The sequence below is a fragment of the Stenella coeruleoalba genome (assembly GCF_951394435.1).
Source record: "Stenella coeruleoalba genome assembly, chromosome: 17".
NCBI classification, from domain to species: domain Eukaryota; kingdom Metazoa; phylum Chordata; class Mammalia; order Artiodactyla; family Delphinidae; genus Stenella; species Stenella coeruleoalba.
Window position 1 is genome coordinate 13079566 of NC_137163.1, and position 26639 is coordinate 13106204.

The 26639-nt window shown below is 37.3% G+C and overlaps 1 protein-coding gene across 7 annotated transcripts in view; it reads left to right on the plus strand.

Annotated features, from left to right (window-relative positions):
- LRATD2 (LRAT domain containing 2) overlaps positions 1-26639 on the plus strand; it is a 459703-nt gene that overhangs the window by 184633 nt on the left and 248431 nt on the right. The window contains exon 6 of one of the 7 annotated variants that reach the window (XM_079901170.1): positions 26504-26545. The exons of the other annotated variants lie outside the window; for them this stretch is intronic. The gene's annotated coding sequence lies outside the window, so the exon portion shown is untranslated. Of the gene's footprint in view, positions 1-26503; positions 26546-26639 lie in introns of those variants that run through there. 7 annotated transcript variants of the gene reach the window in all.

Consider the following 26639-nt stretch of genomic DNA (forward strand, 5'->3'; position numbering starts at 1 on the left):
TGGAGGCATATGTATGGCGAACATGGAGAACTTTTAGGGAGGGAGTCAGAAGAAGAAGAGGCATAGGAGCAGGAGGGCAGAACATCTCTTTAGGAAAGAGCAAGTTGTTCAGCCTGGCTGCAGTGTGGGTGAAGGCCAGAGGAAAGGGAGATGAGGCTAGGCATGATGGAACTTGAGGCATGGACCATGGACCAACAGCAGGCATCAACCAAGAGTTTGTAAGGAATGCAGAATCCAGACCCACCGAAACAGAATCTGCATTGTAACAAGATTCCCAGGTAATTCAAATCACATTGCAGTTTGAGAAGTGCTAGGGAGTCATTGCAGATTTTGGAACCAGGATGTGCTCAGACAGAGTAAACAAGGTCTCTCCATCATCTGGGCAATGCAGCACACCTGAAATTGCTGAGAACCTTAAGCTTCTTTCCACTTCTCTTCCTAATAAAGCCAGAGATGAACTTCACTGCACGCTATCAGTGATTTGCTTTGCCACCTCCTTCCCTTTATAGATGGCTTTTATGTGGTAAGCTATCTGACAGGATGGAATGGTGCTGTGCAACAGTGTCTTCTGAGTGTAGGAAGAGGTTTGTCTCTTCTCATTTTTCCATCCTGCTCTCCGTCTTGATTCTCCCCTCCCCCAAGTCTTCTTTCTTTCCTCATTAACTGCATGGAGAAGACTCCTTCATGCATTCCAGGGATCTAGAGAAGCTAAGGATCAGATGAAATGAATAAAAGTCTATTAAAAGGAAAGAAATATCCAAATTGACCTATTTTACACTTAAAATATTTATATTCTTGTTTCAAAGACTAAGCTAACATAGTAACAGTTCTAACATTGGATTTTTATACTAACGGTGATTTTTCAAAACTGTTTTAAAATTTACTTTAGTATTTTCCAAACTCTAAACTTATACTTGGCTTCCCCTTATTCCTGGAAAATTACCACCTTTCCATAGCTGTTTTACGCATGGGCAGGTGAATTCCTCAGGAAATTTACCAGAGGCGAAATATTGGGTGATATTATGACAATATCTTGATATATTTTTCCATTGTTTTATTAATCTGAGGGCTCATGTAACATCTCCATGTGACCAAATAACAATTATAATTTTGTTGTCATGGTGGCTACCTGCATAATGTTAAGCACGGCTGCAAAGATCTTTTTCTTAGCAGCATTAAAAAAACTATCACTTTATTCTGTCTTTGGCAAAATAACTTTGGGCTATATCTGTAGGAGGCCAGCTACAAGTCAATTACCCAGCTACCAGGAAATAGATATACCCACTTGGATCTGAGTAATCGAATTCTCCAATTTGCATCCAGATGTTTCTGTGTGGAAGCTGCCTATGACCAGGAAATATGTGCAGTGCAAATCAATAACTCAACAGGATAGCATTATTTTAAATGCATGGTTCCCCATGTACTATTTCTTTTTCATATGATATTACTTATATGTGGAATCTAAAAAATTGATACAAATGAACTTATTTACAAAACAGAAATCGACTCACAGTCATAGAAAACAAACTCATGGTTACCAAAGGGGATGGGGGATGGAGTTAAATTAGGAGTTTGAGATTCACATATACACACTACTGTATATAAAATAGGTAAACAAAAAGGGCCTACTGTATAACACAGGGAACTATACTCAATATCTTGTAATAACCTATAATGGAAAAGAATCTGAAAAAGAATATATATATATATATATAAAATATATATGTATAACTGAGTCACTTTGCTGTACGCTTAAAACAAACACAACACTGTAAATTAACTATACTTCAATTTAAAAAAGATAATTTTAGTAAAGAAATACAGAATACATGAGCTAGGATTAGATCATTATCTAAAACTACTGTCTGGAGTATTGATTGAATTTTATTTTTAACATAATTTTCTTGGATTGGCCTTAAATATTTTATTAAAGCCTGGAAAACTTGAAAAAGGTATAAAATAATACCATTTCATTTCTACCATTAAAATGAAGAGAAATCCAGATATTTAAAAGAAATAGATTTGACACTTTTAGAAGCAAGGTGAATCTGATACGGGGGTCTTAGGGTGTGATAATGAACCTCCCTTCTCCAAAGGCTCACATCTGTGTTCCTAGTAAAATATCAGTATCTAAAAGTTGAGGGGAATGGGCTGTTCTAATAGAAACACAGAACATTCTCCTATACAGGGGCTCACCAGACCACCAGTGAAGAGACAGGTATGGACTCCAGGTTTCAAGAATGGATCTGTGGATGTATTGCTTCCTTATTCATCTAATAGTGGGAGGTAAATGAAAAATCCTACAGTTACTCCTCTTTCTGGTCCTGCAACGATTGGAATACCAGCCTATCTAAATAGTATAACAGCAGGGGAAAATAAATCACAGCCTGAAAGCTTTTTCTTTTTCTTTTTTCTTTTTTACATCTTCATCGGAGCACAATCGCTCCACAATGGTGTGTCAGCCCCTGCTCCACAACAAAATGAATCAGCCACACATACACATATGCTCCCACATCTCCCCCCTCCCGCGCCTCCCTCCCTCCCACCCTCCCCATCCCACCCCTCCAGGCGGTCACAAAGCACCGAGCTGATCCCCCTATGCCACGCGGCCACCTCCCACCAGCCATTCACCCTACGCCCGGTAGTGCATACATGTCCATGCCACCCCCCCCCGCCCTGGCACAGCCCACCCCTCCCCCTCCCCACACCCCCAAGTCCGCCCTCCAGCAGGTCTGTGTCTTTATTCCTGTCTTACCCCTAGGTTCTTCATGACATTTTTTTTCTTAAATTCCATATATATGTGTTAGCATACGGTATTTGTCTTTCTATTTCTGACTTACTTCACTCTGTATGACAGACTCTAGGTCCATCCACCTCATTACAAACAGCTCAATTTCGTTTTTTTATGGCTGAGTAATATTCCATTGTATATATGTGCCACATCTTCTTTATCTATTCATCCGATGATGGACACTTAGGTTGTTTCCATCTACGGGCTATTGTAAATAGAGCTGCAATGAATATTTTGATACATGACTCTTTTTGAATTATGGTTTTCTCAGGGTATATGCCCAGTAGTGGGATTGCTGGGTCACATGGTACTTCTATTTGTAGTTTTTTAAGAAACCTCCATACTGTTCTCCATAGTGGCTGTACCAATTCACATTCCCACCAGCAGTGCAAGAGTGTTCTCTTTTCTCAACACCCTCTCCAGCATTTATTGTTTCTAGATTTTTTGATGATGGCCATTCTGACTGGTGTGAAATTATATCTCATTGTAGTTTTGATTTGCATTTCTCTAATGATTAATGATGTTGAGCATCCTTTCATGTGTTTGTTGGCAGTCTGTATATCTTCTTTGGAGAAATGTCTATGTAGGTCTTCTGCCCATTTTTGGATTGGGGTGTTTGTTTTTTTGTTATTGAGCTGCATGAGCTGCTTATAAATTTTGGAGATTAATCCTTTGTCAGTTGCTTCATTTGAAAATATTTTCTCCCATTCTGAGGGTTGTCTTTTGGGTTTTTTTATGGTTTCCTTTGCTGTGTAAAAGCTTTGAAGTTTCATTAGGTCCCATTTGTTTACTTTTGTTTTTATTTCCATTTCTCTAGGAGGTGGGTCAAAAAGGATCTTGCTGTGATTTATGTCATAGAGTGTTTTTCCTATGTTTTCCTCTAAGAGTTTGACAGTTTCTGGCCTTACATTTAGGTCTTTAATCCATCTTGAGCTTATTTGTGTGTATGGTGTTAGGGAGTGATCTAAACTCATACTTTTACATGTAGCTGTCCAGTTTTCCCTGCACCGCTTATTGAAGAGGCTGTCCTGTCTCCACTGTACATTCCTGCCTCCTTTATCAAAGATAAGGTGACCATATGTGCATGGGTTTATCTCTGGGCTTTCTATCCTGTTCCATTGATCTATATTTCTGTTTTTGTGCCAGTACCATACTGTCTTGATTACTGTAGCTTTGTAGGATAGTCTGAAGTCAGGGAGCCTGATTCCTCCAACTCCGTTTTTCATTCTCAAGATTGCTTTGGCTATTCGGTGTCTTTTGTGTTTCCATACAAATTGTGAAATTTTTTGTTCTAGTTCTGTGAAGAATGCCAGTGGTAGTTTAATAGGGATTGCATTGAATCTATAGATTGCTTTGGGTAGTAGAGTCATTTTCACAATGTTGATTCTTCCAATCCAAGAACATGGTATATCTCTCCACCTATTTGTATCATCTTTAATTTCTTTCATCAGTGTCTTATAATTTTCTGAATACAGATCTTTTGTCTCCTTAGGTAGGTTTATTTCTAGGTATTTTTTTCTTTTTGTTGCAATGGTAAATGGGAGTGTTTTCTTGATTTCACTTTCAGATTTTTCATCAATAGTGTGTAGGAATGCCAGAGATTTCTGTGCATTAATTTTGTATTCTGCTACTTTACCACATTCATTGATTAGCTCTAGTAGTTTTCTGGTAGCATCTTTAGGATTCTCTGTGTATAGAATCACATCATCTGCAAACAGTGACGGCATTACTTCTTCTTTTCCGATTTGGATTCCTTTTATTTCCTTTTCTTCTCTGATTACTGTAGCTAAAACTTCCAAAACTATGTTGAATAAGAGTGGTGAGAGTAGGCAACCTTGTCTTGTTCCTGATCTTAGTGGAAATGCTTTCAGTTTTTCACCATTGAGGACGATGTTGGCTGTGGGTTTGTCATATATGGCCTTTATTATGTTGTGGTAAGTTCCCTCTGTGCCTACTTTCTGCAGGGTTTTTATCATAAATAGGTGTTGAATTTTGTCGAAAGCTTTCTCTGCATCTATTGCGATGATCATATGGTTTTTCTCCTTCAATTTGTTAATATGGTGTATCACGTTGATTGATTTGCATATATTGAAGAATCCTTGCATTCCTGGGATAAACCCCACTTGATCATGCTGTATGATCCTTTTAATGTGCTGTTGGATTCTGTTTGCTAGTATTTTGTTGAGGATTTTGCATCTACGTTCATCAGTGATATTGGCCTGTAGCTTTCTTTCTTTGTGATATCGTTGTCTGGTTTTGGTATCAAGGTGATGGTGGCCTCGTAGAATGAGTTTGGGAGTGTTCCTCCCTCTGCTATATTTTGCAAGAGTTTGAGAAGGATAGGTGTTAGCTCTTCTCTAAATGTTTGATAGAATTCTCCTGTGAAGCCATCTGGTCCTGGACTTTTGTTTGTTGGAAGATTTTTAATCACAGCTTCAATTTCAGTGCTTGTGATTGGTCTGTTCATATTTTCTATTTCTTCCTGATTCAGTCTTGGCAGGTTGTACCTTTCTAAGAATTTGTCCATTTCTTCCAGGTTGTCCATTTTATTGGCGTAGAGTTGCTTATAGTAATCTCTCATGATCTTTTGTGTTTCTGCAGTGTCAGTTGTTACTTCCCCTTTTTCATTTCTAATTCTATTGATTTGAGTCTTCTCCCTTTTTTTCTTGATGAGTCCGGTAATGGTTTATCAATTTTGTTTAACTTCTCAAAGAACCATCTTTTGGTTTTATTGATCTTTGATATTGTTTCCTTCATTTCTTTTTCATTTATTTCTGATCTGATTTTTATGATTTCTTTCCTTCTGCTAACTTTGGGGTTTTTTTTGTTCTTCTTTCTCTAATTGCTTTAGGTGCAATGTTAGGTTGTTTATTCGAGATGTTTCCTGTTTCTTAAGGTAGGATTGTATTGCTCTAAACTTCCCTCTTAGAACTGCTTTTGCTGAATCCCATAGGTTTTTGGTCGTCGTGTCTCCATTGTCATTTGTTTCTAGGTATTTTTTTAGTTCCTTTTTGATTTCTTCAGTGATCACTTCATTATTAAGTAGTGTATTGTTTAGCCTCCATGTGTTTGTATTTTTTAAAGATCTTTTCCTGTAATTAATATCTAGTCTCATAGTGTTGTGATCGGAAAAGATACTTGATACAGTTTCAATTTTCTTAAATTTACCAAGGCTTGATTTGTGACCCAAGATGTGATCTATCCTGGAGAATGTTCCATGAGCACTTGAGAAAAATGTGTATTCTGTTGTTTTGGGATGGAATGTCCTATAAATATCAATTAATTCCATCTTGTTTAATGTATCATTTAAAGCTTGTGTTCCTCATCGTGGACCCGAGATCATTTCTCCCAGCCTATGGATGATGATGTCACCTTAGTGGACAAGGCAAGACATTGGCAAAACCAGCATTTCTTCTCTACTTCATTTTTCCTACTTCCCTCAGGGCATTTTTGCTCTCTGTCTCCCTGGCTTGATTTTTACTGATTATAGTGCAGTTTGCTTCCAATAAGCAACCTTTTTTCACAGTTGAGAAATATGAGATTATTGTAAATGGGGAAGGTAGTTTTAAAATGGATTGACAGTGACAACATGGAGAGAAAGTTAGGTATTAGCCTAAGGAAGCCCTGTAAAGGAAAAACGATTTTGCTGGATTTCCCTATCCCCTTCCTAAACTCTAAAGGCAGGAGTTTGATGTTAAAGCTATGGTTATCCTTGGGGGAAAATGGTAAATGGAAGTGTCTTTGTTCAGCCTGCTATAACAAAATGCCACAGACTGGCTGGCTTATAAGCAACAGAAATTTATTTCTTACAGTTCTGGAGGCTGAGAAGATCCAAGTTCACATTGCCAGCATGGCTGGGATCTGGGGAAGGCCCTCCTCCAGATTCGAAGATGGTGCTTTCTCTCTGTGTCCTCACACAGTGAGGGGGCTAGGCGGTTCTGGTGTGGGAGGTCTGTTTTTATAAGGCATTCGTCTTATTTATGAGGGCTCCATCTTCATGACTTAAGCATCACTCAGAGGCAGCACCTGCTAATAATCATCTTTGAGGGTTAAGATTTTAACATGTGAATTTGGGACACAAACATTTGAACCATAGTGGAAGGGACAGAAAGTACAACTATAGGCTGAACTTGTTAAATGGCCCAGTTGTCAGATGAGATAAAAGCAAGGAGGGTTTCTTTCTTATAAAGAACTGTATTTATGATAATGTGTGAGAAAGAGAACATTTGTTAGCTATTGATAGGAAGTTAGCTAATGGCACATAAATGGCACTTAGAAAATAGAAATGAAGATGATTACTATTGTTATCATCTGTGTCTAATCAGGATCTATGATGATGAAGTCATTACTTGTAGAGAACAGGATGTGGCCCTTCATGAAGATCAAGGTTTTCGCATGAAACATAAGCAGATTTACATCTCTCACTTTAAAAAAACACATGGTCAAGAGGCTAGACTAGAGCTTGAAACTCAAATTGTGGTTTATATTCCTGCAACACCAGCATCACCTGGGAGCTTTACAAATGCAGGATCTCCAGCCTATCCCAGACTTACTGAACCAGAATCTTTGTTTTAACAAGATTCTCAGGGGATTTTTATGGACATTAAAATGTGAAAAGGACTGGTTTTAAAGGAATCATCTCTCTCTCTCTGGGAAGGTTTCTTGGGGGAATATCTACATGGGGGTGGGGGGAAATAACTAGAGTCTCCTGGAAAAATTATGCTACCAGATCACATATAGGGATTACTTTTTTCTGGATTCCAGGAGAGGGGACTTCTCTCACACCTGGCTTATTCCTCTACTAACCTGATTGTCACCAGACATGTCATTCTTAACATCAATCTTTCCCCTCAACTCATTCTTAGATTCTTCTTAATGCTGTCTGTCTTCCTCTTTTTTCTCTCTCTCTCCTCACTCTCTTTCCCAGTGGTGTTCTGAAGCTGGTCTGTAAGTCTCCATTAACTAGCAAAAGCACACGTGTGGTAGACGGAGGACGCCAACTGGACACTTCTTTTTCCAACTCTGTGTTCAGGATGTCATCCTGGTAACCTGAAATCAGGCATGACGAGAATATTTACACTGTGGAAATTTCAAACCATACAAATCAAGGCTTCCCTTTGTCTCAGCCAGTTTACCAGCATAGGACTGCCTCTTCTTCCCTTTCTCAGAACCTTTTCTTCTTCTCCTTCTTTCTGTATTATTAACCCTCTGTCCTTCTTCTCTCTTATTTTTGCTTTCTTTTTTCTGCTCTCTTTCTTTTTCTCTTCTGGGAAACCGCCGTCAACAACAACAACATGACAATAACAACAACAAAATAAAGAACAACCAACTTTCTCTTAACCCAAACAGCATTTAAAGCCACAGAACCTTTTAAAAAAAGCAAGTGAAAGTTATAACACCCCAGTTAAGGAAAAGAAAAGCCATGAATTTTTAAATGAAATTAGAAGTAGTGAAGTATCAGTTTTCTCCAACCAAACATAGGTCAAAGTGTCCAGATATATTCTGTTATTTATCTAATCTATCTTTCTACTCTATAAAGCCAATTTCTTCCTCAAACACCTATATTCAAAATAATCGAAAAGTGATATTTTAGTAAATTATTTTCTTTAGATTCTAATCCCTGCTGACCCTTGAACAACATGAGTTTGATCTGTGTGGGTCCACTTGTACACAGATTTTTATTCAATAGTAAATACTACAGTACCACACAATCCACAGTTGCTTGAATCTGTGGCTGCAGAACCACAAAGAACCATGCATACAGATGAATCTCAGATATGGAGGAACTGTGGATGTGGAGGGCGGACTATACATGGATTTCAGCTGCATGGAGGGTTGGTGCCCCTACGCCGCCGAGTTGTTCAAGAGCCAACTATGTTAGCAAAGGTATGCTGGGTGTCAAGACACTATGCTGGGGTCTCTTAAATCTGTGATATTTTTTCTATTACTTTATTGCATATAGATATATTCTCAAATATTTCATAGGATCAAGAGGTTTTAGTAGGCTAGATTGGGGAACTAAACACTTTGCATTATATTGTTACTGTGGGAAACTATGCCTGAGATTCTAATCAACCAATTTACCAATTAATTTTGAGACCAAAGGATATTTATGAGTTTGGAATTTTGTGTTTATTTTTTTTCCTTGATCATAATGTTGGTATGTTCTTTGGTGTTGACTACCAATCTGCATGCTGATGTTCATAAGTAAATATTTTTGCATTAATCAATGTTCAGCTTCTCATATAGGGAGGATCTATCACAATGCACTAATTAATGGAAATGAGTATACAGAGGATTAAGAATATGATTATGATGAGATTTTAAGTGTTCATTCATTCAATCATTTAATTATTCATTTACTCCTTAAACATGTGATGAGTATTGACTAGGCACCAGGTTCTAACTAAGTGATGTGGATGTAAAAATGAATAAGACATGCCCTCCAGGAGCTTATGTTTATGTTTAAGAAAGGAGACAGACACACATGCAATAATTGTAATACAGTGTGATGAGTGCTATGCTAGTGGTATTGACAAGGTGCTGGGGGAGCACAGAGGAAAACTTAGTTTGACTTAGGGCAATTAGGGAGATGTTTACAGAAGTGATTTTTAAAATGAATTGTAATAAATGAGTAAAAAATGAACGTATGAAAAAGTGGAAACAGTTTTATAGCATACAACACAAACAGAATAAACGACAACAATGAGAGACTAAGTGCGGATGTGCTCAGTGAATATATATTAATTCAGAGGGATTGGAGGTATGTGTGGTGGATGGAGGATGCTATGGTTTGAATGTTTGTGTTCCCCCCAAATTTGTATGTTGAAATTCTAATGTCCAATCTGGTGGTATTAGGAGGTGGGACTTTTAGGAGGTGATTAGGTTATAAGGTGGAGGTCTCATGAATAGGATTAGTGCTCTGATAAAAGAGTCTGAACAGAGCTTCCCTTTTGCTTTCCACCATGTGAGGACACAACAAGAAGACCCCATTTATGAACCTGAAAGCGGGCCTTCACCAGAATTTGAACATGCTGGTCTTGAACTTCAGGCCTTCAGAACTGTGACTAATAAACTTCTGCTGTTTATAAATCACTCAGTCTGTGGTATTTTACTGTAGCAGCCTGAATGGAGTAAGGCAGAGGATATTTGGGAATGAGGAGATATTGATGTTGAGGCTGGTTTGACAGTTTGTTGCCTACTTTAAAATACCTTGAAAGTTGATAAAGGGTATTTTTTCAAAAACAAATGTAATCATGACTCTCATACAAATGGACATACGTCAAAGATTTTATTGAACTCCTCATGTGGTAAGGATAAGGTGATTATAATCGGTTCAAAAGAAGAATTCAAAAAACCTCACATATGAGCTGTAAATAATGCTGAAATTAGTTTACAAATATATGCAAAGCTGGCTTATGTCAGGAACTGGAGGTGTGAGGGATGAGGTTGAAGGAACAGCAAATGAGGGAAGGGTAGGAGAATCAATTGTATTTACTTTAGACAGGATTCTCTTTCCTGTCTGTGGAAAAGAATCATTTACTTGCTATCAGTTATCTACCAATTAGAGAGTTGTAAAATGGCTCGAAGACAATGAAAGGCTCAGAGAGTCCATAGAATTAAATAATCTAGAAAAATGTGATTAGACTATGCTTAGCTTTCTGCCAAAGACACCCAGATATGTTTATTTCAAAGCATTTTACAATTCTTTTTCCTATAGCATGAACTTAATTCTGAGTACTATGTATGTATTAGAGTAGTAATATAAATTGAAGAATATTTTGTAAGAATCTGCACTTTTCACTCATTTAAACTCCTTGAGAGAGGAAATCAGTCTTGTATCCTAAGAGCCTGGTGTAGTGTTGAGTGTGTAGTAGGCTCTCACTAAATGTTGATTGAGTGAGTCAGAGTTGATTTGGAAATGGGAGCAGATCCACTCGGAAGTGGATCCATGTTGCAAGTAGTCATTATGCTGATCCTGTGATATTGCAAGTGGACATGTGAAAATTCATGCACTAATTATTTAATAATATTAATAACTATAAACACCCACACGAGTAATGATATAAACTATTAGTAATCAAAAATTCATTCTAACATGCAATAAAACATGAATAAGTACACTGCAATCTGATATATGCACAGGAATGGCCAGAAAAAGTAGCAGCAACTTAGTTTGGCTAGTATAAAATTCTGATTCATGTACATCAAACTGTCAAAAGTGTTTGACCTTTACTTTCCCTCTGGTGTTAGCTTTTGTTCTTGCCCGTTGTTGGTCTCTAGAGTAGAACTGATTGACAGGTGTGTCAAATCCCATCGTGGCAGCTCTTTTTAATGAGGACTGATGATCGTGTAAGACCAGGCATTAACCTTAAACATGGCTTATTAACCTGGATGCCTTGAGGCTATGTGCTGAGGTGCCAAAGATTCCTTTGGATTCAGTCAGTCGGGCCCCTAGGCATTAGCATTTTCAGCGTGGACCTGGATCTACTGAGAAAAAATAAAGTTTCTCTTCCTTGAAAATAAAATTGTGGTTACTGGGTTTGAAAAGGAAGGAGCTATAATAAATAATGCTCTTTTCCAGTTAACAATATTTGAGCAAAAGTATTTGAGGAGGTGGCCAACATCTTTTTTTAAATAAAAGCTTAAAAAATGTTGCACAAATAAAGTCAGAATTAGAAATTTTGATGTGGTTTGGAATTGAGATTAAAGAGTTGGTATTTATTATCTAAGCAACTTTACTCCTGCTTTTATGTAAGCCCAGTTTGTCTCTGCCAAGTAGTTTGCTATCATAATGAGTTATTAGACTTCTGGTATTTGGATGGTGTTATCAAGTGTCCTACTTAGAAGCCACAAGGCATCTTAAAATGCCTCAATAGTTTTTAGATGGCTCTGAAATATAATTTTCAGATACTATGGATTCTTCTAGTGAGGACTACCTCATTTATTATAATATATAATAAGAATATGTGTTACATAATTGCAATAAATATGTATTTATATAATATTTATATAACATAATATATATTTCATAATATATGCTGTTATATATTATATAATATATATAATATGTAGTTTATTTAATTACAAATATTATATATAATTGCAAATTTGTATGTAATATATATTAAATAAATATTATAATATTATGAGCAAGCCAATAGTAAAATAGGGATAGAGACTCAAAAAAAGCCAGTCCTTTGCTTCTTTTAATTTGCCATCATGAGAACAAAGAAAGAAGGTAATAGGAATTCTGCATTTACATAAAGAAATGACTTTCAAATAGCTTTTGGAGAGATAGAGTAAGCACAGCAGAGGATGCCAGATGCACAATGCTTGCCCAAAGTGGTCCCAGGGGTCAGTTTTCTGGTGAAATTGTAGGAATGTGCATTTAAATTGGACATACTGTCTAATATGATAGACAGATACAGTCAAGGCTGAGAGATTATTCAAATGAAGAACATAACGCTATGACCTCTGACAAACCTGTAGTGGAAATTCCAAAGGGAAAAATAACAAAATGAAGCAAACCCAACTCCACACTTATTTAGAATCCTCTTCTCATTGGTGATGGTGGCAGCTGGCCTGACACAACCAGGGTGGGCCAGAGTAAATTTTTTTCTCCAAATGAATATTGGACAATTCTACATATCACTAAAGACCATTGTTCCTCAGCTGTTAAAGACAGTCCTATGTTCTAGGCATGAAGTCATAAATACAATTTTTAATTTTTGAGATGGTTCTATTACATGCTTGACCACAGAGAATTCCACTGACAAAGATGGCAGCTTAAGTGTTGTTTGAGCATGCTGAAGGTGGAAAATCAGCATGGCTTCCTCCTTTCAAATCAACTCTGGAGTAAATATAGAAGCAATATAGAAGCATGGATTAGAAGAAAAAAAAAAAAAGGAATAATTGCCTTACATAAATTCCTGGGAGACTGAAGGCTTTCTGGGTACAACAGCAGGGGTGGAAGTGACCTCACTGGAAGGTGGAGTAAGGGTTAGAAGAAATTCTTTTTCTTTTTTCTTTTAAAGAATACAACATTTATTTGTTTCTCTCCCACTCTTTATTTATTTATTTATTGGCTGTGCTGCTCAGCATGCAGTATCTTAGTTCCCCGACCAGGGATTGAACCCATGCCGCCTGCATTGGGAGCTCCAAGCTTAACCACTGGACTGCCAGGGAAGTCCCTAGAAGAAATTTTTTATCTTCTTTCTCCCCAAGTTGTCTCAGAGGCAATAGTTGATTCCTCCTTCTCCACATATTGGGAGCAGCATTCCAGGCCACAGAAATCAGTGGGGGTGATGTTAGGGCAGAGCATGGCCCTGATGGGGTGATGAACACAGATGGGAATTGACTAGTCACCTTCAGTAATGTCTTGTTCACCTCCTCCCTCTTCAAACTCTTAGGATTGGTGGATTGGAATGTTGGAGATTGCCTCATTCAGTGCTGCTTATTTCTAAAACTTTATGTGTGCATTCAGAAGAGATAAGTTTTAGAGTGGCAGCAAATGGGAGGGTAAGCTCTGCAAGATCTGGGACTCACTGGGGGCCCTCCTTCCACTTCTTAAATTCAGATAGGGGGATGTAGACCAGAACCTAGCTTTTGGGTCTCCCCCAATACGCTTTACAAGATAAAGTAGCTACCTAATGCCTCCTGGGGAACATGAGCTCACAGGCCAAAATAATCAGATGCTTGATCAAATAACCTCTATAAAGTGCGTGCGTGCACGTGTGCGTGCGCACACACACACACACAAGAAATTATACAACGAAAGAGTTATTGAAACAGAAGCCTCAATACTTTTATTGAAGTAAAATAAATATAAAAAGGTTAAGGGATGCTATAAAAGCATTACTTCAGGTTATAAAAAAGAACAATATGGAAATATTAGGTATGAAAATAGTAAATTTGATATAGAAAACACAATACGTGGAATAAATAGCTGAAGAATGAAATAATGAGCTGGAAATCAGATTGAAGAACTTCCTCAGAAGGCATCAGAAAAGAGGGGCATTATACCCCAATGAAATATATCTGATTTTTCTTATTACATGCCAATTTGGAAAATCCGATACTGACTCATGGTTTTAAAAAAATAAAAAAAATTTAAATTAAAAAACGCTATAAACCACCACAAACCCCCACAACCAACCAGCATTATATTTTTTCTGCCAGTTTTATTAAGATATAATTGACATAGAGTACTATATAAGATTAAGATGTACAACATAATGATTTGATTTGCATACATCGTGAAATGATTACCACAGTAAGGTTAGTGAACATCCTGTCACCTCATATAGAAACAGAATTAAAGAAATAGAAAAAGATATTTTTTTCCTTGTGAAGAGAATTCTTAGGATTCACTCTCAACAATTTTCATATATAACGTAGAGCAGTGTTAATTTTACTTATCATATTGTACATTACATATCTACTACATGTTTAATCTTATAACTGGAAGTTTGTACATTTTGACTGCCATCATTCAATTCCCCCTCCCCCCAGCCCCCACCTCTGCTAACCACAAATCTGATCTCTTTTTCTATGAGTTCCTTTGTTTGTTTTTGAAGTATAATTGACCTATACAACACTATGTTTGTTCCCATTACACAGCATATTGATTCAATAGTTCTATACACTTCAAAGTGATCACCAGGATAAGTGTAGATACCATCTGTCACCATAAAAAGATATTACATAATTATTGACTATATTCCCCACACTGTACATTTTATACCCGTGATTCATTTATTTTGCAACTGGAAGTTTGTACCTCTTAGTCTCCCTCACCTATTTCTCTCCTCCGCCCAAGCCCCTCCTCTTTGGCAACCACCTTTTGGTTATCTGAATCTATTACTCTGTTTCTGTTTTGTTGTGTTTGTTCGTTTGTTTTCTATTTTAGATTCCACATATAGGTGAAACCATACAGTATTTGTCTTTCTCTGTCTGACTTATTTCACTTAGTATAATCCTTCTAGGTCCATCCATGTTGTCACAAATGGCAAGATTCCATTATTTTATGGCTGAGTAATATTACATTTTACATATATATGTGTATATTTTACATATATATATATATATATATATATATATATATATATATCTCACATCTTCTTTATCCACTCACCTATTGATGGGTACTTAGGTTGCTTCCATGTCTTGGTTACTGTAAACAATGCTGCAGTGAACACAGGGGTGCATGTATCTTTTCGAATTAGTGTTTTGTTTATTTCAGATAAATACCCAGGTGTGGAATTGCTGAATTGTATGGTAGTTTTCTTTTTAATTTTTTGAGGAATCCCAATTCCATTTTTCAGAGTGGCTGCACCAATTTACACTTCCAACAGTATATGAGGGTCCCCTTTTCTACACATCTTTACTGACCCTTGTTATTTTTTGTCTTTTTGACAATAGCCATTCTAACAGGTGTGAGGTGATAGGACACTGTGGTTTTGATCTGCATTTCCCTAATGATTAGTGATGTTAAGCATCTTTTAATGTACCTGTTGGCCTTTGTATATCTTCTTTGGAAAAATATCTATTCAGATGCTCTGCCCATTGTTAATTTTTTTTTTTTGATGTTAAGTTGTATGAGTTCTTTTTATATTTTGGATATACCCTTTGTCAAATATATCATGTGCAAATAACTTCTCCAATTCAGTAGGTGAACTTTTCATCAATTTATAGGCAGTTTCGTGCACTGTGCAAAAGCCTTTTAGTTTGATATAGTTCCATTTTTTTATTTTTGCTTGTTTGCCTTGCCTGATGGAACATATCCATACTAAGATTGGTGTCAAGGAGTGTACTGCCTATTTTTTCTTCTAGAAGTTTTATGATTTCATGTCTTACATTTAAGTCTTTAATCCACTTAAAATTTTTTTGTGTGTGTGGTGTGAGGGAGTAGCCCAGTTTGATTCTTTTGCATGTAGCTGTCCAGTTTTCCTAACACCATTTATTGAAGAGGTTGTCTTTCCCCATTGTATATTCTGGCCTTTTATGTCATAAATTAATTGCCCATATAAACATGGGTTCATTTGTGGGCTCTCTATTCTGTTCCATTGATGTATGTGCTTGTTTTTGTATCAGTACAATACTGTTTTGATTACTGTAGCTTTGCGGTAGTTTGAAATCAGGGAGCATGATACCTCCAGCTTTGTTCATCTTTCTCAAGATTGTTTTGGCTCTTTGGGGTCTTTTGTGTTTCATTACAAATTTTAGAATTATTTGCTTTAGTTCTGTGAAAAATGCCATAAGTATTTTGATTGGGATGGCTTAGAATCTGTAGATTGAATCTGTAGTATGGTCATTTTAACAATATCAATTCTTCCCATCCATAAGCATGATATGTCTTTCCATCTGTTTGTGTCATATTCGATTTCTTTTATCAATGTCTTATAATTTTTTGGGGTAAAAGTCTTTTACCTCCTAGGTTAGATTTATTCCTAGTTATTTTCTTCTTTTTAATGCGATTGCAAACAGAATTGTTTTCTTCATTTCTCTTTCTGATAGTTTGTTGTTAGTGTATAGAAATGCAACAGATTTCTGAATATTAATTTTGTATCCTACAACTTTACAGAATTAATTGATTAGCTCTAATAATGTTTTGGTGGTGTCTTGAGGATTTTCTATGTATAGTACCATGTCATGTGCAGTTTGTCATCTGCAGTTTTACAAGTGACAGTTTTACTTCTTTCTTTCCTTTTATTTCTTTTCTTGTCTGATTGCTGTGGTTAGAACTTCCAATACTATGTTGAATAAAAGTGGCAAGAGTGGGCATCCTTGTATTGCTCCTGATCTTAGATTAAATACTTTCAGCTTTTCACTATTAAATATGATGTTAGCTGTGGGTTTGTCATATATGACACTGTTAGTGTCTTACTGTCAATTTCTCCCTTTTTGTCTGTTCATATTTGTACTTTATATATATACATATATATTTATAATTGTTATTCTTAGATTGATTCCTTGATCATTATGTAATGATCTTCTTTGTTTTTTGTTACAGTGTTTGTTTTAAAGTGTATTTTGTCTGGTATAAGTATTACTACCCCAGCTTTCTTCTCATTTCCATTTGCATTTCATTTCATTTCCATTTTCATTACCTTTTTTCCATCTCCTCACTTTCATTCTGTGTATGTCTTTAGATCTGAAGTGAGTCTTTTGTAGGCAGCATGTATATGGGTCTTGTTTCTCTATCAATTCAGCCACTCTACATCTTTTCATTGAAGCATTTAGTCCATTTAAAAAGGCTACTATAATAATCCAGGTAAAAGAGGCTGGTGGCTAAGGCCATAATTAGCATAGAGGTGGTGAAAAGAGGGTTCAATTCAACATACACTTTGAAGGTAGAACCAACAAAATTAGCTGAAAGATTGCAACACAGTGAAAGAAGAAGAGGAGTCAAGGATGGCTACCAAGTTTTTACCCTGAAAAATTGTAAGAATGACTCAAATGACATAACTAATATGTCCAAAACTTTTCTTGTCATCTCCTTCAAACCAGTCCTTAGCTTTCTTAATTTTAGTTAATATCACAGCATTTTCTGTAACTCTGGGAGTTGAGACATCTTTAAGTCTTCCTTAACTTTTTTCTCCTGACTTGCCTCCCTCTTAGCCTTTCTTCATGTTATTCTCCACTCTGTGAATGTCATTTCTTATGCCATCTTTATGTATTGAAGCCTGATCCATTCTTCAAGGTTTTTCTGATGCTTCTGCCTTCCCTGATCTTGTCAATTGATTTTCGCTTCTCTCCTTTTTTCTTGTCATAGAATAGGAGAAAAATAATTTTGAACATTTATTTTCCCCAATAGGAATTTGGCAGTAGATGGATAGCTGAATGGATAATTCATCAAACTTTTCTCTGTTCAAGAACTTGAAAGTTCTGGGGAAGAATATGGGACTCTGATCAAGCCCAGATTTCCAGTCAAGTATATTATAGCCAACACCTATATCCAACTGGTAGGTGTGTTTGAGGGTGGTGGTTGAGAGAGGGTTGAGTGTAAGACTATGAAAGATGGCAACTTGCTTTCTGGGCTCTATCGATTGTGTTACTATATGGCTGAGACATCATGAAATTTCGTACCAGACCTATCTATGTTCAGATGTAGCTCTGCTACTTGTGTTTGTGACCTAGAAAGCATTATGTCATTTATCTATCCTCCATTTTCTTACCTATAAACTATTAACATCCTTTTCTAGACTTTATTGAGAATTAAATAAGACAATGCACTTAAAGGTGTGTTTTATAGTGCTAGAATTATAGTAGGTGCTCAGTACATATGAATTCCACTCCCCCTGTGTGAGTCATAAGTCAGTCCTTCCCAGTAGTAAATTAAGCTCTCAGGAAGATGGATGGACTCACCCATGCCTCTGTGGGGGTACTTCAGTGCTTGACAACAATAATGCATTTTTCTGATGACCTGAAAGTGTTAGTATTGCTTCCTGCAATACTACTCAGAAATGATGCGAACCCTGGAGAGAATCTGCTTCTTTGAGTTGCAATCACCTTCTTGTTGCCATCAGTGAAATCACTATACCATACTTTCTGATTGAAATTACATCCTTGTGGAAATTACATGGCTTAAGGATTTCCCCTTAAGAGAACTGAATTTTTCATGCAGTGACGCTGCCATTGCTGCTACAGAATTTAGCAAGAACTATTTCCAGTTCTTTTGACATTCTGAGGATGCAACATCAGCAGTTACTTTCTTTAATCAAAATACTACAACCCCATTGACCATCTATAAGTCACTAACTTTTGAATGATGGAATGAAATATACATGCAATCTGATTGAGTCATGATGGATACTCTCTGGGAGATATTCATAAATTAAACCATCCTGACACACCAGGGAACCTATAATATAATACTTTCTCCCAGGGAGAAAAGAGACGGAGAATGATCCTTTCTTTACTTCTCTTTACAAAGTATATCTTTCTGGTAACACAGAGGCTGACAGCATTTAATGACAGATAAGTTATAGTCCTCATGCATTTAATTTTCAAATAAGAAAAGAGTATATTGAAAATCGTAAAATGATAACATTATCTTAAAATGTTATGGTATATTTTCCCATAGGAATTCAGAAGTTTTCACATAAATTCTTCTCTTTAGTACTTTTGTCCATTTTGAAGTCTTGTTGGTATAAAATGCAAATAAAATTTTTAAGTATTTTATGAAGATTCTGTTGATATATTTATGACTTAGGAGCATCTAATATCTTTTCCAAGTTCAACATAATACAATTTTAGAAGTATAATTTAAGAGATTATTTGGATAAACCACTTTACCTAGCCCACTTTCCTTCTTAGCTTTATTGATGGAGTAACTTTTACTTACATGTGTATACACTTTAGTATTTGAAAAGATATTTTACAACTAGAGTCTTTGATCATTATAATCAGGGCAGATATTTTCTAAGTTTTATAGATGAGAATTTGGGGCACGATGAAATTCAATGATAACAAGTTATCTGCCTCCTGAATCTTGACTTTAATGAATTTTATACCCCATTTTGCAAATGGTAATACCAAGGCACTGAAATAAAGTTAAATGCTCAAAATCACAGAGCACGTTTGTTATGGAAATTTTGGTGGGCTCTGATAAGTGTAACTTGTTCAAAATAAAAATCTACTGAGAATAATCAATGTTGGTTATTTGATGGAGGAGGTATTTATACCACTCTCTTCTTCCTAGTGGCTTCTAATGACAATTAGAATAAAACCTGAACTCTTTACCATGACCTACCAAGCCCTGCCAGAGAATCTGGCCCCTGCCTATTTTCCATCTCACGTGTAACTCTGCTCACCATGCTGTAGCCACTAGTCTTCTTTCTGTTCTCCAACATCACTAGCTCATTCATCCTACACTTCTTTGCACGTGCCATTCCCTCTTCAAGGTGTCTTGTCCCCAGGTTTTCTCACAGTTCGCCCCTTCTCCCAGTTCCACTGGCAGCTTAAATGCAGCCTCCTCAGAGAAGCTTTCTTGAGCAATGTTGCTAAAGCAGTTTCCCTTCTCTGACCCTGGTCCTTCTCTCCATAATATCACTCTGTTTCTCTTTCAGGTCACATTTTTTGTTTGATTTTGCCTGTCTCCCAACTAGGATATAAGATCCATGGAAGTGAGGGTTATTGATATTATTCATCCTAGTTATTGCTGAGTGCCCAGCACTTAGAACACTGCTTAGCATATAGGAAGCATTTTTAAAATATGTATTGAATGGATAGATGTTCCCTCTCAGGAAAATGGAGCAGGGTTGGAAGGAAGAAGAAGAATTAGAGAACAGTCTTTTGTTTAACTTTGACTTGAAGGGGATTGAATGAGTAAAAGTTAGCTTTCAAGGGACAGAGCCCAGACCAATACTAGGGAATTCAAGAGCAATAAGAAACATACCTATTAACATCTTTTGGGGAGTAAACTATAATAATCTTTTTTATTTTAAATAGATCTTTACTGGAGTATAATTACTTCACAATACTGTGTTAGTTTCTGTTGTAGTGAATCAGCCATATGCATACATATGTCCCCATATCCCCTCCCTCTTGAACCTCTCTCCCATCCTCTCTATCCCAGCCCTCTAGGTCATCACAAAGCACTGAGCTGATCTCCCTGTGCTATGCTGCTGCTTCCCACTAGCTAACTGTTTTACATTCGGTAGTGTATATATGTTGATGCTACTCTCACTTCGCCCCAGCTTCCCCCTCCCACCGCGTGTTCTCAGGTCCATTCTCTATGTCTACATCTTTATTCCTGTCCTGCAACTAGGTTCATCTGTACCAATTTTTTTTTTTTTTTAGATTCCATATATCACCTCACGTGGGTCAGAATGGCCATTATCAAAAAAATCTAGAAACAATAAATGCTGGAAAGGGTGTGGTGAAAAGGGAACCCTCCTGCACTGTTGGTGGGAATGTAACTTGATGCAACCACTATGGAAAACAGTATGGAGGTTCCTTAAAAAACTAACAATAGAACTACCATATGATCCAGCAAACCTACTACTGGACATATACCCTGAGAAAACCATAATTCAAAAAGTGACATGTACCACAATGTTCATGGCAGCACTATTTACAATAGCCAGGACATGGAAGCAACCTAAATGTCCATTGACAGATGAATGGATAAATAAGATGTGGTACATATATGCAATGGAATATTACTCAGCCATAAAAAGGAACGAAACTGAGTTATTTGTAGTGAGGTGGATGGACCTGGAGACTGTCATACAGAGTGAAGTAAGTCAGAAAGAGAAAAACAAATACCGTATGCTGACACATATATATGGAATCTAAAAATATAATTATCCTAAAGAGAATATGGAGTCTATATTTAGAGAGCTTGATTGCATTTGTGGTTATTATGATTGGTTTCCATCTTTTCCTTATGCTCCCCCTACTGTTTAATAACATTATTTTGATTATTTAATACTGCCTTCTGGTGTTAAGGGGGATCAAAGAAAGGGTGCCCCAAGCCACCAAATTAGACCAGAACATTAAAGAGAAAGAAAGCAGCCCTGGAACCAACAAGACAGTAGAAATAATCAGATCATAAGCAAAACAAAAGAAATATAAAAGTTGGGAGGGAAAATGTTAGGATTGCTGCTTTAAAGATTCTCCTTCCAGGCTTCCCCGTTGGTGCAGTGGTTGAGAGTCTGCCTGCCGATGCAGGGGACACGGGTTCTTGCCCTGGTCCGGGAAGATCCCACATGCCACGGAGCGGCTAGGCCCGTGAGCCATGGCCGCTGAGCCTGCGCGTCCGGAGCCTGTGCTCCACAACGGGAGAGGCCACAACAGTGAGAGGCCCACGTACCGCAAAAAAAAAAAAAAGATTCTCCTTCTATCTGAAATAGTGCACGTTCTATTTTGTTTATGGCAGTAATTCCATAACATCGAAAAAATAGACAAATTTTGAAGTATGTTTCTATTTTCTTTCTTCCCAAAACCAACTTGTTTACATGACCAAAATCCTACCCTATGTAAGGTCATAAATATACTTAAGTCCTTTATTTTTAAAAATTATATTTGGCATTAAAATTTTTATTATATAGTAGATTAAGTTTCAAGGACAGTAGATAAGTTCTTACTTGAATTAAAATAAAAGTTTTATTAAAACCAACATATGGATTGCCTTGAAAATGGAAATGTTGGGCTTCCCTGGTGGCGCAGTGGTTGGGAGTCCGCCTGCCGATGTGGGGGACGCGGGTTCGTGCCCCGGTCCAGGAGGATCCTGCGGGCGGCTGGGCCCGTGGGCCGTGGCTGCTGGGCCTGCGCGTCCGGAGCCTGTGCTCCGCAGCGGGAGAGGCCGCAGCGGTGAGAGGTCCGCGTACCGAAAAAAAAAAAAAGGAAAATGGAAATGTTAAGTAGAAGCACACCTAATATGCTCCATTTTCTTCCTTGCAATGGATATGAGACATCAAATAATATTTATATAAGCACATAAATGGTAAATATGCATGAGAGCTATTAATGGTTAATGGATCCCAGGAAATAGATAAGAATGAAGAATTGCATGGGTTTTTTTGTTTTTGTTTCTTTTGCAGAAAAGTTAGGATAGTGGAAAAAACCTTTTTTTCTTTTAAAATCAAATATAAAATGACAAGAAATCCATGAATCCTAAGAAACAGCTCTTACCTCCTCAGTTCTAATAAATTTGCTTTAGTATCTCTGGATTTTCCCCCAAAGACAATTTTCTTTTTCAATTCTATCACCAGTATTACTCCAGTGTTTTAGTACATTAGAAAAAATTCCCTGGTTTAAAAGGAAAATGGCAAAAGACTCAAAGCAATACTTCTCAAAGCTTTCCAAACAATGGAACAGACACTGTGGGGTTTGGCTTCTCTCTCTTTACGCCCTACCTCTATTCACAAACTTGCTTTAAATGATGAGAAACAAAAGGATATTATTCTGGCTTTGCATTTGTGGCCAAGTCCTAACAAGATGGTACTTTGGTGTTTAATTCAGTCACCAAGGATTCTTCTCAGAAGTTACCCCATGGACAGATAAAAAGACAGAGAAACATCCCACTGAATGCCAGACCTTTTGAAAATATTTTTTCAATAATGTTTTTAAAGTCAATGGAATCACTTTTGGAAACTCCCTATACCCCAAGTCTCCAAAGGCCTAAGGCCCATAGCCTGGAAACTTCCTTTGAATGCTAAATAATTATTAGAATATCTTCTTTAAAGTGATAATAAAAAGTTCTGTTATGACTACCCTGGAGAGAGTACTATTGAAAGAGAGATATTTTATATTCTCACAGAGCGTGTACTCATCATTAGTAATACAAAGGAAGTTTGGGACAAGGGTTTGATTTTATCTTTTAATTATAGGTGATGGAAGAATTTAGAAGCTGTAGATATCTACTTAATTCTATCAGCATTCCATAATGTCAGTTTTAAGGTAAATACAGATTTTTGAGTATGGGAAGGCAAATGAGATGGGAGTAAGGATTCTGAGCAGAGGACCCTGATCTTCTCATATTTGCACAGCAATTTACAGCACTGTTAAGTCAGGAGGGCAGAGGTAAGAGCTCTCAAGGAACAGCTCCCAAGGAACTTGCTCCAAGGCTGTCCATGTTTCTTCTCCTGCTTTCCATGAACTCCTCTTTCTGGGCCTTGCTCATGGGCCCCTATATCTCAGAGCTGGAAACCTTGTTTCCCGTTCCTTTCACACTTCAAATACCTGATTTTTCCTTTCTCCCAGTGGTGTATAGGCATCAAAGGTGGCCACCCTAAGAAGGTCATGGTTTTTGAGAGAGACAGAGCCTCTTATTCCTTGATTTTACTATAATTTAGCAAGAGCTGAAATCATTAGACCTCAATTTATATGTCATTAACCAAACAGAAGAAGCTGCAAAAATCAGTTCATGATCCCCAGAGTCTATCTGGGTAACCAGATGAGAACATCTTTCCCAGTTTGGCTGAGCTGTTCAAATACTTCCTCCCACCCCCTTAACAACATTGCCTCATTTTTGTCTTCGCATTTGTAGGGCCATTCATCCTCTCACTTCTTTTCTCATAGGAATAGAAGATATCTGAGCTGATAAGTACAGTTGTAAACAGGGAAGTAAGGGATGAATTCAAAGTCTTTGGTATGGCTACCATATGATCAACTAGTTTGTCTAATTCCAGACTGCCTTTTACCAATGCATGTAACAACTCACTTTTGAGAACAAGTCAGAGTACATGTCTCCTTTAACCATGTTCCAGTTCGAATATCCAGGAAAATAGAACATGATAGCCCATTCCCCATTACCTGTCAGAAGCCCCTTTGGTCATAAAATTCTTAGTCATGTTTCTCTGTACTTCTTTTACTCTCACTCAATTTCCTGGTTTTCTTCTCTCTCAAACCTTTCTTCTGCACCTACTAGAATTGCTATCCCATTGTGAGTCATCAAACTTCCATTTGATATTCCCTATAGTTCCTGTCCTTAGCTGAAACCTGGCTGAATTCTGAGGATGTTCCTCCCAGTCATCTTTTCAAGGAAAGGCTTCTCATTTTCTTACACACCATGTGTCAGGCAGCCTCCAAAATGGTCCTTTATGAGCCCTGCCTCCTGGAAATCACACCCCATGTGATACCCTCCTTTAGAGCATGAACTGGTCTAGTAACTTGCTTCTAATTAATAGAATATGGCAAAGGCAATGAAGTGTCACTTTCATGATTAGGTTACATGATTGTAAGTTTCCTCTTGCTAGCTGATTCTCCCTTGTTGGCTTTGATAAAGCAAACTACCATGTTGGAGGGACCCACTTGGCAAGAAACTTAGGGCATGCTCCAGCCAGCTAGGGACAGAGGCCTTCAATCCCACAGGCAATGAGGAACTAAAACTCTGTCAACAGCTAGGAGAGCTTGGGGGTAGGTCCTTCCCCAGATGAGCCTTCAGATGAGAACTCAGCCCTGGCTGACACCTATGAGAACTCAGCCCTGACTGACACCTTGATTGCAGTCTTGTGAGAGACCCTAAAGCAGAGGTCCAGGTAACTATTCCCAGATTACTGACCCACGAAAACTGTGCAATAAGAAATGTGTTGTTTTCTTTGCTAAGTGTGAGGAAATTTGTGTTGCTGTTGCACACATACCACCTCACAAACTCAGATCATCAGGCAGAACTGACATCTTTCCTGTTCAATGATAAGGCTTCTAGATAGTTATGCTTCCAGTCTTATGAGAAGATCCCTAATTATTTTACTGTTGTCCAATTCAGCCCTGTATGTTCTATCCCTTCTCGTTACTGGTATCTATCCTGACTTCTCCTTTAATAAAGACTTTGGAAACTGAGTAAACATAACCTCTCCAACTCAATGGAAGTCATTATCCTGGTAAGTTGAATCTTAAAATGAACTTCCCACTTCTTTCATCTCTTCTGAAAAAATTTTCATTATTTGATTCACTTTTACCACAGGACAACTGGTTTCTCTTTTTTATTTAAAATGGGAGAACGTTTGAAATTCTAAATTCTAACTTCTTAATCTCTATTCAGAGCATTCTGTTCCTCTAGTGTGTGTGTGTGTGTGTGTGTGTGTGTGTGTGTGTGTTGTTGTTGTTTTTCTTTTTTACTAATCTACTCTTTTTAATCCTGTTGTTCAATCACATTCAGATCTCTTCTCCACAGACTCTTCCAATTTATTTTATCTGCTCCCTCCTGCCTTCTTATAGTGAAGTAGTCAGTGTGTGCAGTTAGTATCAGACAGACCTGAGCTAGAATAGCAGCCATTACTTGCTGCTGGGAGACAAGCCATTTATTTAACTTTGCTTTAATTTCCTTCTCTGTAAAATAAGGATATGCCTGGCACATTGTAGATATCTAATAAATATTGTCAATTAATATATACTTTATAAAGCTTAGGCTTGGTTAAATAGACCATTCAAAAAATAAAGCCAGCCAATATCTGAGAACAACTTGCCCTATTATTCTTCTGTCATTCTCACCTAGTGAAGCTTCAAACTTAAAGCAATTCAACTTTCTACATTTTCTGAGTTGCACAGAAGCATTGGAAGAAAAAAATCATGTGACCTTGAAAACTGGTGTCTCAATAAATATTTTGTCCCTAGGCTTCAGCTGAGCCGTAAGAGATGCCTCAAAATGCTTCTATCTTGCCCTCGTTAGATCTTGCTCTCATTTCCAATAATGGCAATTTCAAACTGTAATGTCAAGAAAAATCTTTCAGAAGACTGAGGTTTGGGAGTTTTTTGTTTGTTTATTTTCACCTTTTTTTACATTTGTATATACCAATGTAAATGTGTGATTTTTAGTGGAAATCTCTAGACTTCCCATTAACTTCTTCGTATTTTGGCGGGTGATGGTGGAAGTGGACGCCCATGAGAAGTTAGCTTTATAACCAACAAGTTAAAAATGTTGCATAGCAAATCAACACTACAATGAGGTACCACCTCACGCCAGTCAGAATGGCCATCATTAAAAAGTCCACAAATAACAAATCCTGGAGAGGTTGTGGAGAAATGGAATCCTCCTACACTGTTGGTGGGAATGTAAGTTAGTGCAGCCACTATGGAAAACAGTATGGAGGTTTCTCAGAAAACTTAAAAATAGTTTAGTTAGTGGGATTGATCCAGCAATCCCACTCCTGGGCATATATCCAGACAAAACTATAATTCAAAAAGATACATGCACCCCTATGTTCATAGCAGCACTATTCACAATAGCCAAGACATGGAAACAACCTAAATGTCCATCGACAGGTGAATGGATAAAGAAGATGTGGAACATATATGCAATGGAATACTACTCAGCCATAAAAAAGACTGAAATAAGGCCATTTGAAGCAACATGGATGCCACTAGAGATTATCATACTAAGTAAGGTAAGTCAGAATGA